Below are 15390 nucleotides of genomic sequence, written 5' to 3' on the forward strand. Positions count from 1 at the left end.
TACAACTGAAACAATGCAGCCTCATTTCTTTAGCTACTAAATTATTCTCAATTGTGATTTTTCAAAGTAAATTTTTAAAAACATTTGTTCTTCTTTGCCTTTCTGTCTCTTTATTATCTCTCTCTTAATCCAGTCTCTCTTTCCCTCTCTTTATTTCTCTTTCTGCATCTGATTTGATTCTAATTCACCCTGTTTCCCACTTGTCAGAATAATTGATTGGTTTTCCTTGTAATAACATGATTTCAAGTGCCATGCAAATCTCCATACACTACACCATATCAGAAACTCACACAAACTGAAAGGAAACTGTTAATAAAGGCTGTTGAACTGCCCTCAATAAGCAAGAAGAAAGGACATTAATAATTCTAAAGCCTGTGGGTAACACATGGCTAGGAATTCTCTAAAAGGAACTTACGTGTCAAGCAAAAATAAGTATGACAGATGCTGATACTTCTACAAGTCGTCCAATTTTCCAATTCAAAGCATTAGAAAAAACACCTTATTGATTCAGGATTGGCAGAGGGATTGTAAGTTAGAATAGTGAACATGCCGAGTTACTGCATGGGTGATAAAGAATAGGATGTTCTTGCATCATTCAACCTGACAGATGGCCTCTTGTGCATGCACCACCTGCTTCCCCCATCCCTCATTGCTCCAGCATTGTCAGCCACGCCTTCAGTCATTTAAAATCCACACTCACTAGACCTTTTCCTCTCTCTATCTCTCTCCCTTTAAGACCCTTCTTAAAATTCACCTCTTTGACCAATCTTTTGGTAACCTCCTTCTTTGGCTCAGCATCCATTCATGTCTGATTTATGCAACTGTGAATGCCTTTGGAATTTGTTTCTTCATATAGGGAAGCTATATAAATAAGAGTTTTTGTTGTAGCTTTATGGTTAAGTGATATTTTGCTGAATTGAGGGGCCAGTATAATTCAGAAGGAAATTTAGTGTGTCAATCCCACAGTTAAGTATAACTAGATGACACCACTAATGAAATCAACATTATTCAGTGCACCTTAGCTCTCAGGATTCATACAAACAGGTTATGTGCGTATCCGGGTCCCAGCCTAGTTTCCATTTTTAACAGTGGTCTCCTGCCAGTGTTGCAGCAGGGATATGCAAGACCAGCTGTACACTTTCAGAGCCAAGGTCTGGAAGAAGGACTTTGGCAACCATATGTCCTGAACCAAGCTTTTGGCCTTAGTGGGCCATTTGTGTGGCAGTGGTGGCTCAGTTAGCAACACTTGTGTCTCTGAATCAGAAGGCTATGGGTTCAAATCCAACTCCAGGACTTCAGTGCAACAATCTAAGTTGATACCTCAGCCTAATACTAAGTGAGTGCTGCAATGTTCAAGGTGCCATCTTTCAAATGAGATGCTGGCCCTGTCTACCCTCTTAAATAGATGAAAACAATTCCTTAACACTGGTTCAACAAAGAGCTGGGCAAGTTACTCCCAGTGTCTAGATCACATTTATCCCTCAATTAACATCACACAAATCAATGATGTAGTCATTGTCACACTGCTGTTTGTGGAGCTTGCTATGTGTAAATTGGCTGCTTGTGTTCCCCTTGTTATGACAGTGACCACAGCATTAAAACACTGTAAAGTGCTTAGGATGCCTTAAAAGGTGCTGCATAAATGCAAGTCTTTCATTTTTTCTATGCGCCTGGAATTTCTGCATGGGTTTCTCCAGGGTTTCTGTCATTCTTCTGCAGGAATTACAGTGGGTGATAGAGAAAAAATACCCCCCCACTTTGCCCCCAGCCCTACAGAAATTCAAATTTTATAAACCATAGGGTGCCCATTAATTTAGTTACATTGTAAACTAAGTAGTAATGGCATTTAATTTCATACCACAGCCAGAAATGAGCAGATATGAAATGAAAGACAGAAATATGAATAATACATTCGGCAATGCTTGATGAGCACTCTTATTTTAAGCATTTATCCTCAGTAGGCTTGGAATTTATGTGGCTGAACTTTACTTGTTTGACTTTTACAAAAATTAGGATTAAAGCATTGTACTGATCACAGCAGAATCTAATAGCTACTGCATTTGGAGCCTAACACGAAAATTACAACAGTTGACTTATTAAGTGACTGCAGAGCAGCCTGTGAAGTATTGCAGATTTTTACTTGCGCTACGAGACCTATTTTCTATTGCCAAAGCTGCTTTGTTTTCAAAATATATCAATTCTTTTACGAGACCATAATAATCATTAAATTGAGTTGTGAAAAGTAACATTGGGTGCTACTTAACAGTAGCTGTCATAAGCTGCTTTATTCAGTCCTTTATTCATGACTTGTGGGAGCTCTGCTTTAGTGGTTAAATGGTTATGCGGGTGCCTACAAATTTTGCACCTTTCATTGCAGAGTAATGTTTTAATAAGGCATTTTCTTGCAGGGTGGTTTATTGGGTCTCTACACAGAGCCACACAATGATGTGAATAGTGATAGTGTATTGCACTTTGGGCTATCAATTAAAACTACTCATTGGGAACTAAAATGGCAGATTGCACAAAAAATAAATGGGGGCGAATAAAGTGTTGTTTGGAGCTGACAGCACAGGAGTGAAAGAAGTTATTAATAGGTAATTTCCTGCTGATAATGTCAGCAACTTAGGTTTAGTATATCTGTAAAAATAGCGCACTATTCAAAGCCAAAACAACCCAAGTGAGCAGAACGTAATAACTGGCCAGTGCCAAGTCTCATTTGGAGCAGGATCAATTTGGGTATTGGATGCCAACCTTCTTTCAACCTCTGTATTACAAGGTACTATCCTTGGCCTACATCATCGCTCCTCCTTAGCATATGGAACATAGCCATCTATCAGAGACCTGTTAGTGCTTTTGAGTGCTTCTGGGAGAATTATTTGTCATGGTCTTGCTTAAAAATGTTGCAAGATAAAAAAAAAACACACTGTCTTACTTACCCCTCAACTTTTGGGTGAATCTTTATTAGAATGTAAGAAATAGGAGCAGAAGGAGAGCATACAGCCCCTTGAGCCTGCTCTACCATTTGGTGAGCTCGTGGCTGATCTTCTACTTCAACTCAGCTTTCCTGCCCTATCCCCATATCCCTTGATTCCCTTGGTTTCCAGAAAGCCAATTGGCAAAGCTGGAAACAGATGGGATCCTCGTGAATGCATGGCCTTCAAAGCCATTTTCACCTCTCCCTGGATGATTCCCAAATGTCAAGCATGTGTTACAATCCCTGTAGAGACCGATGAACTTTTCACAAAATAAATTACAACTTCTACTCGATAGCTGAAAGGATGGCAGGATAAGATTTCATGGTTTAAGACTTTTACCATAATAAAAAGACTAGGTAGACAATTTATACTTTAAACCACAGAACAGAACTTTCCTTTTTACCTTTAACATAACAGAGAAAACAATTCACAGGTATACTTTACACTGCCCTCTAAGGAGACATTCAATTCTCCCAGAACCAGTCCAAAGTGATTCTTAGCTCCCGAAGGTTAACTTTTTTTCTTTTCCTTTCCCAGCCTGGTAACTTCTAACCCCTAGAACTATCTTTCATGGTGAGGGTTTTTCCTGGAGATCCTCCTTCTAGTGCAAGCTAGATGAACCTTCTAGCCTTTTTTCCAAATCCTCACAAATTTGGTCTTTTCAATTCGAATATGAGTTCCCGCCCACATTCCTGCACAGTGAACCATTGAAACCTGCAGCCTCTAGCTGCTCTCTCTCCTGGATCCTGCGACTGTGAGTTTTCAGGGATATCTTAGAAACTCATCCCCTCTCAAAGCTCATCTCCATGGCAATGTGAATCACATGGGCCTTGTATCCATGTAGAAATGCTAATTGGCTAAACTTGACACTCCAACTCTCTTTTATCTTGGAAGCAAATTGATAGTTTGAAGCATAATGGTTTACAACCCGACATTCTCAACACCTTCCTGGGACGTTGGAGACTTAAGAACATAGAACATAAGAAATAGGAACAAGAGTAAACCATTCAGTTCCCCTGGGCCTGCTCCACCATTCAATAAGATCATGGCTGATCTGCTTGTCTTTCGAATTCTACATTCCCATCTACCCCCGATAACCTTTGATTCCCTTGCCTAACAAGAATCTATCTACCTCTGCCTTAAAAATATTCAATGACTCTGCCTCCACCACCTTCTGGGGTAGAGAGTTCCAAAGTTGCACAACACTTTGAGAGAAAAAATTTCTCCTCATCTCTGTCCTAAAAGGGTGACCCCCCCTAATTTTAAAACAGTGCCCCCTAGTTTTAGACTCACCCACAAGAGGAAACATCCTTTCCATGTCCGCCTTGTCTGTACCATTCAGGATCTTTTATACTTCAATCAAGTCACCCCTCACTCTTCTAAACTCCAGTGGAAACAAGCCCAGTCTATCCAACATTTCCTCTTAAGACTACCCACTCATTCCAGGTATCAATCTAGTAAACCTCCTCTGAAATGCCTCCAATGTATCTACATCCTTCCTCAATAGGGAGGCCAAAACTGGACAAAGTGTTATTATTATTATTATTATTAGCAGTCTAACCACTGTAAACACAATTGCTGCTGCCGTTGTCTCCAAGTGTGAACACCTCACATCTCCAACAACCCAGACCTCTCTTTAACATTTAACAATCACATCACCCAGGCAAACTTCAGAAAGTTGCATGACCCCCTTCATTTTAGCCTAAATTAAAGACACAGTCCCAAAACAAAACAATATTATTAACCTCATATTTGTAACACGTGGGCCAAAGCAGAAGGCAGCTTATTAAAGCATTCTCAGCTGCAGTTGAGGAAAGTTGTATGCAGGTTTGGTTCCCATTTTTAACTGCGGGTAAAAATGGGGTTAGAGCCTCAGAGGCTTCCGCATTTAATTTTCTTGATGCTATGGTTTCTGTAAACATTTTGCCCATTGCTCTTAAACACTGCTTCCTTCCTCTCCTGATGTTTCCACCTCTTCAATTTTCAAGGTTCTACAGCAGGCCATGCAAATTAAGCTTTCCCCACCCAATTTTCCATTCCTATGTCGATAAGCTGTCTATTGGGAAGCGTGATTGCACTGGCAGCTTGCTGACTGCATTCTCACTAGGACTCCACACCAAACTATGTCAAGTCTTCCGCTGACTGCCCTGAGTGGGTGTGCTGTCTCTCTGACTGACATTCCAAGTGAAACTTGCTCCTTTGCGTGTGGCAGCAGCATATTGGCCTGGGTCATGCTCACTGGCCAAATGAACAGTCATTGCATGACATGGAGGTTTTGGTAGTCCTTAGAAGGAATTGAGACATCTTGCAGGTACAACCAAATGTAACCTTCTCTTCATCTTATTTCCTTTATACTGTCCAGCATCTGTTCCATCCATTGTAACTCCCTGTAATTTTCAATCTGCAGTCATTTTCACATTCTTTGGGAAATTATGAAGCAGAGCAATCTATCCAACTGAGAGCATCATTTTATTGGAAATACCAGACTTGTACTGGCATCTGCAGCATCAGATGTTCGACCAACTGAACCATCTTGTGCTGCCAACTCTTGTTTCACTTTCTGCCTGACAACATGGCAGCTCTGCACATGGGCTCAAAGATGTGAATTGAGTGCTGTACTTTTAGAACAGTTAGGGAGCAGGGGCTCTCTCCTGCTTTTAAAAAAGATTCAACCTGCAGTATGGAAGGTTTCTGGACAATCTAATGGAATGTCTAAACTGACTGCTGTATCAGATTGGAGTTATACTTCAACTGGTGTGAAGGCCAAGTAGTGGGATGCAGCTTCCTGGGGTGGGCTGACACCGCTTGGATTTAGTGTGGTCACAAGTCAGATTAGTGACTTGCTGATTTATGTTGGCAAATTTGTGACAACAGTCAGATATAATAATCATGTAATATCACAGCAGGATCTGCAAAATATTATTTTCTTCAGAAGCAGACCAAGAATGGAGCTCTGATATAATGTTGAAGAGCGGTTATTTAGATCAAACTAGTCATTGAGCTACAGTGATATATTTGCTTGAATTTCTCATTAAAAGTATTGCTCCTACTTTGCTACCTTTAAAATGTTACCAATTTATTCCTGTTTGGAAATTTGTACATTAACCGTTATCTGGCCCTTTATCCATTCTCTGGAGTTTGGAAGAACAAGAGGTAATCTCACTAAAACATTTAAATTATTCGAGGGTTTGATTGGGTACATGCTGAGAGACTGTATCCCCCAGCTGGAGAGTCGAGAAACACGTGTCCCAGTCTCGGTTAAGGAGTCCGTCATTTCAAATGGGCAGAAGAGAAATTTCTTCACGCAAGAGGGTTGTGAATCTTTGGAATTCTCTATCTCAGAGAGCTGTAGATGCGCAATCCCTGTGCATGTTCAAGCCAGAGATCAATAGGTTCCAACATGGGTTACCATTGACCAGAAATTGAACTGGGATAGCCATATAAATAATGTGGCTACAAGAGCAGGTCAGAGGCTAGGAATCCTGCGATGAGTAACTCACCTCCTGACTCTCCAAAGCCTGTCCACCATCTACAAGGCACAAGTCAGGAGTGTGGTAGAATACTCTCCGCTTGCCTGAATGAGTGCAGCTCCAACAACATTCAAGAAGCTTGACACCATCCAAGATAAAGCAGCCCGCTTGATTGGCACCCCATCCACAAACATCACTTCATCCACCACCGATGAGCAGTGACAGCAGTGTGTACCATCTACAAGGTGCACTGCAGAAACGCACCAAGCAGCATCTTAAGCAGCATCTTCCAGCCTAATACCACTACCATCTAGAAGGACAAGGGCTGCAGACACATGGGAACACCACCACCTGGAAGTTTCCCTCCAAGCCACTCACTATCCTGACTTGGAAATATATCGCTGTTCCTTCACTGGAACTCCTTCCCTATCAGCACTGTGGGTGTACCTACACCACAGTGACTGCAATGGTTCAAGAAGGCAGCTCACCACCATCTCAATGGCAATAAATGCTGGCCTAGCCAGAGGTGCCTACATCCCGTAAATGAATTAAAAAAAAACTAAGGGATTGGGGGATATTGAGATAGGGAGGGATAGCGAAAGTGCAGTTGAAGATCATTCATGATCTTATTGAGTGGCAGGGCAGGCTTGAGGGGCCGAATTGTCTAGTCCAACACCTCAAAATTGAATTGTCACTGCATTCCAGTGGTCTGCACATAAGATATGAAAAGGTAGACTCTTAATGATTCAAAATGTAGATGCTAATTTTGGAGCAAAAATAAAGAAATTAAACTGGGCAAGAGTTTTGTTCCTGCAGTGTTAATGCTGGTGTATTTCAGATAAACAGAGAATGTTGTGTGTCACAGATTGTGATTATGTAAACAGGTAACAGGACAACCCACAAATCATATGGAAGCAATTGCAGCCTTGAATAAGATTTCATTTCTTAAATGACTGTGTAAAGCTGAAGTGAGATGCTCTACCTCACCCAACAGCTGTACAGATATCTCTTAGTCTGCCGCTTCACCAAAAATGTTATGGCGGTTTAACCGGGGAAATATAATGTGGCACACCATGTACTTTACTTAAGTGGCTAAAAATAATAATTGGCGATGGTGCAGGGCCCCCAGCGAAGATAGACTTTCAAATCACTGCCTAACCTCCCCTCTGACAGCAGCCCGGAGACAAGACCTGGAAGGTGACTGGGATGGAATTGGTGGGGGGGCGGTGGGGGTGGTGGTGTGGGGGAGAGCAGGGTGGGAGGGTGGGTGTGTGGAGCAGAAACTGAGGAGCGACCAACATACTTTACAGTCGGGGAAGCATTCCTGCAATCCTGCTCCTCCTTGCTCCACCGTAGTGACTATTTTGTCTCTTTTTCAAAAACAATATACCCTTAGCTGGTGCTCACCTAGCCACCACTTAGGATTTCAGCATAGAGCCAGCTCAGCTCCTTTGCGACCTTGGGTATTAGCAAGGAAGCCCAAAACAGGCATTAGGCTATTCATTTCCATATTTTTAGGACCTAATGCCTGTTTTAAAGAGCTGCCGGGTCACTTGAAAAATTGGCCGACACAACATCGGGTCAAATGTTTTTCAGGTGTTTTATGGGCATGGAAATTCAGTCCTGAATTTGGGCCTTTTTGCACCCATTGTACCTCCATAAACTGCCACAATTAAACTCAGGTAATTGTTCCCTTTCAGGGCCAGAGAGAGAGAGAGAGTAGTTTAAATGCGTTATCAGGTTGCTAAAAGGATATTGATGGTGTTAATCATGAGCCCTAACTTCCTGCAGCGTGTTCTTAAGAGCAACAGGGAGGCGAAGGATGAGATGACATTTGTAGCGAAGCGATTTACGGAGTGAAGTAAATCAACCACCAAGTTCTGGAGATTGGCCATTTACGGACTATCTCTTAATCCTCTGAAATTGCTGGCAGGTTTTGTGTGTCATTAAAACGTGGTTATTTTTGCAACAAGATCCACCCATTCTCTCATTTGTCTTGTCAGAGTTAAGCATAGGAAAAGGGAATACAAGTGCTGATAGAACAAGATCAAATTTCTAGTAGGATTGGGGAAACATCTCCCCAAGGAAATTTTGAGTCAAAGACATTTTATCTCTTGTTCCTTCTAACATGTTGGATCTACAAGGAACGTTTTAAAAATCCACTGAGGGTACGTTCATTCAATTTGATCACAGCTCTTCACTTGCTATTTTGGAATTAATTGTCTTTACATTTTGAAACTTCTTTCACCCAATAACAGTAATTAAACTATTACTGGCAGAAATAAAGTTTTAATTAATTTCTTTTCTTTAAAAATAACTGCCTCACGAAAAAATGACTAATTGGCTACAGAATCCTTCTGTCCACTCTCTGCCATTAGAGATTCATTTTTAAATATAAGGCTAAAAAATAGAGAAAGTTCCATTTGTGAAAGATTAAAAAAAGGAATTTGTATCCCTTCTTTTATTGATTTTGATTTTTGATTGAATCTCCATTAATGTCACTTCATCTTCCGCTGCAGCCTTTTAGGGTTTGCTATTCATCATTGTGGCCCACTTCTCCAATAACTGGGGTCTCTCCTTATGGTCTATAAGCCTCCATTCTTTAAACACTGATTCATCATCTCCTTGTGCTACCTTGTCTTGTTTCCACTCTGTTTAACCTGCCAGTAGTAGCACACACTCTGGATATCTACGCAGCCATTCCGGCTAAGGATCCTCTTTCACTCAGCCTTCAGTTCTGTCCTGATTTTACTAGTCGAACCTCTTACTGATTGCTCCTCTCTCCTTCATATATCCACCTCTCCCATCAGAACCTCTCTTCAACATGCCTCTCGTTATCATAGGTGACATGGTGGTAATGTCGTAGGACTAGAAATCCAGGGGCCAAGGCTAATGCTCTGGGGACATGGTTTCCAATCTCATCATAGCAACTGGTGGAATTTGAATTCAATTAATAAAAATCTGCAATTGAAAAGCTGACCTTGAAACTACCATTGATTATTACAAAATTCACGAATGTCCTTCAAGGAAGGAAAATCTGCCATCATTACCTGGTTTGGCCTACATGTAACCCCAAATTCACAGCAATGTGATTGACTCTGAAATGGCCTGGCCAGCCACGCAATTCAAGGGCAGTTAGGGATGGGCAACAAATTCTGGTCCTGCGAGCAACACCCACATCCCATGAAAGAATTAAAAAATATATAGATTGTACAGCAACAATGACTTTCATTTATATAGCACCTTTGATGTAATAAAATGTCTCAAGATCCTTCACAGGTGCATTATCAAACAAAATTTGACACCAAGCCATATAAGGAGGTATTAGGATAGTTGAGCAATACTTAATTTAACAACTAAGTTTTAAGGAATGTCTTACAGGAGGAGAGAGAAGTAGAGGTGGCAGGAGGATCAGGGACATTATTCCAGAGTTTAGGGTCTAGGCCAGCAATGGTAGAGCAATGAAAATCAGGGATGCACTGGAGGCTAGAATTGGAAGAGTGCAGAGACTGCAAAGGATTACAGGGCTGGAGGAGGTAACAGGATGGATGGGGTGGGGGGGGGGGCGAGTGGTGGGTGCAGGGAGGGATTGGGAACAGAGGTCTGGGGGTTGAGGTGGCACAAAGCACAAGGCCATGGAAGGATTTGAAACTGAAAAGTACAGAAGGAGACCATTCAGCCCAGTGAGCCTGTACTGGCCTTTTGAAAGAACTGTCCAATACTCCCACTCCCCTGCCCTTCAAAGAGCCCTGCAAATTTTCCTCTTCAATTTTATGTAGCATTTTTTCAGTGCTGTTTGTTCATCTGGTTCTATCCTTTGCCTTACCCTAGAGCTAGGGTAGTGTAGTGTTATGTTACTGGCTGATATTCCAGAGGTCTGGACTAGTAATCCAGAGAATGCAAATTTAAATCAAACCAATTTTAGAACTTAATGTAGAATGTGGAAATAATAAAGCTGTCAGATGGCCCTAGAAACATGATGGGTTCACTCGAATGAAGGAAAGCTGCCATCCTTGCCCCGCCCTGGTCTACATGTGACTCCAGTCCCATGGCAATACAGTTGACTCTCTGTTGAAGGGTCATGAGGACTCGAAACGTCAACTCTTTTCTTCTCCGTCGATGCTGCCAGACCTGCTGAGTTTTCCAGGTAATTCTGTTTTTGTTATAGTTGACTCTTTACTGCTTACTGAAGTGGCATAGCAAGCCACACAGTTATGACGAAGGCCAGTTAGCAACTTTCAGGGCTATCAGAGATGGACAATAAACACTGGCATTACCAGCAATCCCCACATCCCAAGAATAACTTTAAATAGATCAAGCATGGGAGCATGTGTGCAACAGCATCCATGTTACAGACTAATAGGGATGATGGGATGGGCAGCAATAATTTGAAACCTCCAGCTTCCTTCTGCAAATGGGGACAAGGGAACAGAGGAATTTCTTTTTATTCGTTCATGGGATGTGGGCGTCGCTGGCTAGGCCAGCATTTATTGCCCATAACAAAAACAGAATTACCTGGAAAAACTCAGCAGGTCTGGCAGCTTCGGCAGAGAAGAAAAGAGTTGACGTTTTGAGTCCTCATGACCCTTCCACAGAACTGAGTGAATATAAGGAGAGGTGTGAAATATAAGCTGGTTTAAGGTGGGGGTGAGGGGGGGGCGGATGTTGGTGGGAGAGAAGTGGGGGGGGGGTGGTTGGTGTGGTTGTAGGGACAAGCAAGCAGTGATAGGAGCAGATAATCAAAAGATGTCACAGACAAAAGAACAAAAGAACACAGAGCTGTTGAAGTTGGTGATATTATCTAAACGAATGTGCTAATTAAGAATGGATGGCAGGGCACTCAAGCTACAGCTCTAGTGGGGGTGGGGTGGAAAGACTAGCAGGGCATAAAAGATTTAAAAATAATGGAAATAGGTGGGAAAAGAAAAATCTATATAAATTATTGGAAGAAACAAAAGGAAGGGGGAAGAAACAAAAAGGGGGTGGGGATGGAGTAGGGAGTTTAAGATCTAAAGTTGTTGAATTCAATATTCAGTCTGGAAGGCTGTAAAGTGCCTAGTGGGAAGATGAGGTGCTGTTCCTCCAGTTTGCGTTGGGCTTCACTGGAGCAATGCAGCAAGCCAAGGACAGACATGTGGGCAAGAGAGCAGGGTGGAGTGTTAAAATGGCAAGCGACAGGGAGGTTTGGGTCATTCTTGCGGACAGACCACAGGTGTTCTGCAAAGCGGTCGCCCAGTTTACGTTTGGTCTCTCCAATGTAGCGGAGTCTGCATTGGAAGCAACGAATGCAGTAGACTAAGTTGGGGGAAATGCAAGTGTAATGCTGCTTCACTTGAAAGGAGTGTTTGGGCCCTTGGACAGTGAGGAGAGAGGGGCAGGTGTTGTATCTTTTGCGTGGGCATGGGGAGGTGCCATAGGTGGGGGTTGAGGAGTAGGGGGTGATGGAGGAGTGGACCAGGGTGACTCAGAGGGAACGATCCCTACGGAATGCCGCCGGGGGGGTGAAGGGAAGATGTGTTTAGTGGTGGCATCATGCTGGAGTTGGCGGAAATGGCGGAGGATGATCCTTTGAATGCGGAGGCTGGTGGGGTGATAAGTGAGGACAAGGGGGACCCTATCATGTTTCTGGGAGGGAGGAGAAGGCGTGAGGGCGGATGCACAGGAGATAGGCCGGACGCGGTTGAGGGCCCTGTCAACGACCGTGGGTGGTAAACCTCGGTTAAGGAAGAAGGAGGACATGTCAGAGGAACTGTTTTTGAAGGTAGCATCATCAGAACAGATGCAACGGAGGCGAAGGAACTGAGAGAATGGGATGGAGTCCTTACAGGAAGTGGGGTGTAGTCGAGGTAGCTGTGGGAGTCGGTAGGCTTGTAATGGATATTGGTGGACAGTCTATCACCAGAGCTTGAGACAGAGAGGTCAAGGAAGGGAAGGGAAGTGTCAGAGAAGGACCATGTGAAAATGATGGAGGGGTGGAGATTGGAAGCAAAATTAATAAATTTTTGCAAGTCCCGACGAGAGCATGAAGCAGCACCGAAGTAATCATCGATGTACCATAGAAAGAGTTGTGGAAGGGGGCCGGAGTAGGACTGGAACAAGGAATGTACCACATACTCCATAAAGAGACAGGCATAGCTGGGGCCCATGCAGGTAGCCATTGCCACACCTTTTATTTGGAGGAAGTGAGAGGAGTTAAAGGAGAAATTGTTCAGTGTTAGAACAAGTTCAGCCAGACAGAGGAGAGTAGTGGTGCATGGGGATTGTTCGGGCCTCTGTTCGAGGAAGAAGCTAAGGTCCCTCAGACCATCCTGGTGGGGGATAGAGGTGTAGAGGGATTGGATGTCCACGGTGAAGAGGAAGCAGTTGGGGCCCGGGAACTGGAAATTGTTGATGTGACGTAAGGTGTCAGAGGAATCACGGACGTAGGTGGGAAGGGACTGGACAAGGGGAGAGAGAAGGGATTCAAGATAACGAGAAATGAGTTCCGTGGGGCAGGAGCAGGCTGACACGATCGGTCTACCGGAACAGTTCTGTTTGTGGATTTTGGGTAGGAGGTAGAAGCGGGCCATCCGAGGTTGGGCGACTATCAGGTTGGAAGTTGTGGGAGGAAGATCTCCAGAGGAGATGTCAGTTACAGTCCTGGAAACAATGGCTTGATGTTCAGTGGTGGGGTCATGGTCCAGGGAGAGGTAGGAGGAAGTGTCTGCGAGTTGACGCTCAGCATCCGTGAGATAGAGGTCAGTGCGCCAGACAACAACAGCACCACCCTTGTCAGTGGGTTTGATGACAATGTTGGGGTTGGACCTGAGAGAATGGAGTGCAGTAAGTTCAGAGAGAGACAGATTAGAATGGGTGAGAGGAGCAGAGAAATTGAGACGACTTATTGCCCATCTCTAATTGCCCTTGTTAACAGGGCATTTAAGAGTCGACCACATTGCTGAGGTTCTGGAGTCACATGTAGACCAGACCAGGTAAGGACAGCAGGTCCCTTCCCTACAGAACATTAATGAACCAGATGGGTTTTCACAACAATTGGCAATGGTTTCATGGTCATCAGCAGACTTTTAATTCCAGATTTTTACTGAATTCAAATTTCGCCATCTGCCATGGTGGGATTCGAACCCAGGACCCCAATAGAATTACCCTGGGTCACTGAAATAAACGTGGCTTCTCTGTGTAAAATATGCATGGTTGCTAACTATGAACTGGGGTTGGTTGGTTGGGGGGTTGGGGGGGCGGGGGGTTGCTGGGGGCGGCACCTGGTTTGACTTCCAGTATCTCTCTTTCTTGGAAGTGTTACAAATTTCATTGCCACCCCTGCAGTTCTGCTCAGTATTAAATAATTGCTAGGTTACAAAATTATAGCATCACGCCAATGAATTAAAACATTAAGCTAATTTACAAGTAACAACTGTATATGAATGCAGCTGGTGGGAGTTTTGTTACTGTTTATAAAAGTAAAACGGTATTATATATAGAAACTGTAGGGATCATGCTCCAGCTGTGCGCCTTCAGTGGGGGAGTCTCTGTTTGTGGGAGAACAGACCATAAGACATAGGAGCAGAAATTAGGCCATTCAGCCCATCACAGATTTGATGTTCATTGTCATAATGGTCACAACAATCTTAAAGACTGTAGTTCTTAAGGGGCAAGAGCAGGCCATTTGGCCCTTTGCACCTGCTCCACCATTCAGTAAGATCATGGCTATTCTTCACCTAACCTTAACCTGAACCCTAACCCCAACGCTGCCCCATCTTGTACTGTCCACTTATCCCATTATTACCCAAAAATCTGCTGATCTAAGTCCTGAGTATATTCAACAACTGAGCATCCACAGCTCTCTGGGGTAGAGAATTCCAAAGATTTATAACACATGAAGGGAAGAAATTTCTCCTCTTCTTGGTCCTAATTGGCCAACTCTTTATTCTGAGGCCAGGGAAACTGCCTCTCAGCATCCACCCTGTCAAGCCCCTTGTAAATCTTTATATGTTTCAATGAGATCGCCTCTCATTCTTCTAAACTACAGAGAATATCTGCCTTGTCTGCTTAATCTCTTCTCAGAGGACAAGTGCCCCTTATCCAGGGATCAGTCGAGTAAACTTCTGTTGCACTTCCTCCAGGCAAGAATATCCCTCTTTAGGTAAGAATATCAAAATTGTACACAGTACTCCAGGTATGTTCTCAATAAGGTCACATACAATCATAATAATACGTATTCACTCTTACATTCCAGTCCTTTTGTAATTAAGACTGACATACCATTTGTTTTCCTGGTTGCTTGCTGTACCTGAATGTTAACTTTCTATGATTTATGTGCAAGAACACCCAGGTCTCTCTGAATGCAAACAATTCCAAGTCTCTCATTGTTTAAAAAAAGAATCTGCTTTTCTATTTTTCCTTGCAAACTGTATCACTTCACGCGTTCCCACAATATACTCCATCAGCCATGCTCTTTCCCACTCGCTTTACCAGTCTGTATTCATTTGCAGCCTCTCTGCGTCCTGCTCACAGCTTACTTTCCCACCTAGGTTTGTATTGTCAGCAAATTTGGATACATTATACTTGGTGCCTTCATATAAGGCCAGGATTTCCCATCCCCGCCTGCGGCTGGCATTTTCTGGTGCTGCCGAAAGTCAATGGACTTTTGGCTGGCTATCCAAATTTTCCATTCTCGCCCCTGTGGGTCCCACTGCAGATGGGGCCAGAAAATCCTGGCCAATGTCATTGATATAGTTGGAAATAGCTAAGGCCCAAGTACTGATGATACCCCATTAGTTACAACCTACCAAATAGTAAACTGCCTATTTATTCCTACATTCTGTTTTCTTCCATTAACCAATCCTTAAACCAAGTTAATATGTTACCGCCGCCCCCCCCACCTCCAATTCCACGAGTCCTAAATTTGTGTAATGACCTGCAGTTTGGTACTTTATCAAATGCTTTTT

At 43.2% G+C, this 15390-nt stretch overlaps 1 protein-coding gene across 2 annotated transcripts in view; it reads left to right on the top strand.

Annotated features, from left to right (window-relative positions):
- Window positions 1-15390, top strand: part of snap25a (synaptosome associated protein 25a) — a 124501-nt gene that overhangs the window by 49224 nt on the left and 59887 nt on the right. Inside the window, exon 1 of one of the 2 annotated variants that reach the window (XM_041174631.1) lies at window positions 14542-14585. The exons of the other annotated variant lie outside the window; for it this stretch is intronic. The gene's annotated coding sequence lies outside the window, so the exon portion shown is untranslated. Of the gene's footprint in view, window positions 1-14541; window positions 14586-15390 lie in introns of those variants that run through there. 2 annotated transcript variants of the gene reach the window in all.

The sequence above is a fragment of the Carcharodon carcharias genome, chromosome 2 (genome assembly GCF_017639515.1).
Source record: "Carcharodon carcharias isolate sCarCar2 chromosome 2, sCarCar2.pri, whole genome shotgun sequence".
Taxonomy (NCBI): Eukaryota; Metazoa; Chordata; class Chondrichthyes; order Lamniformes; family Lamnidae; genus Carcharodon; species Carcharodon carcharias.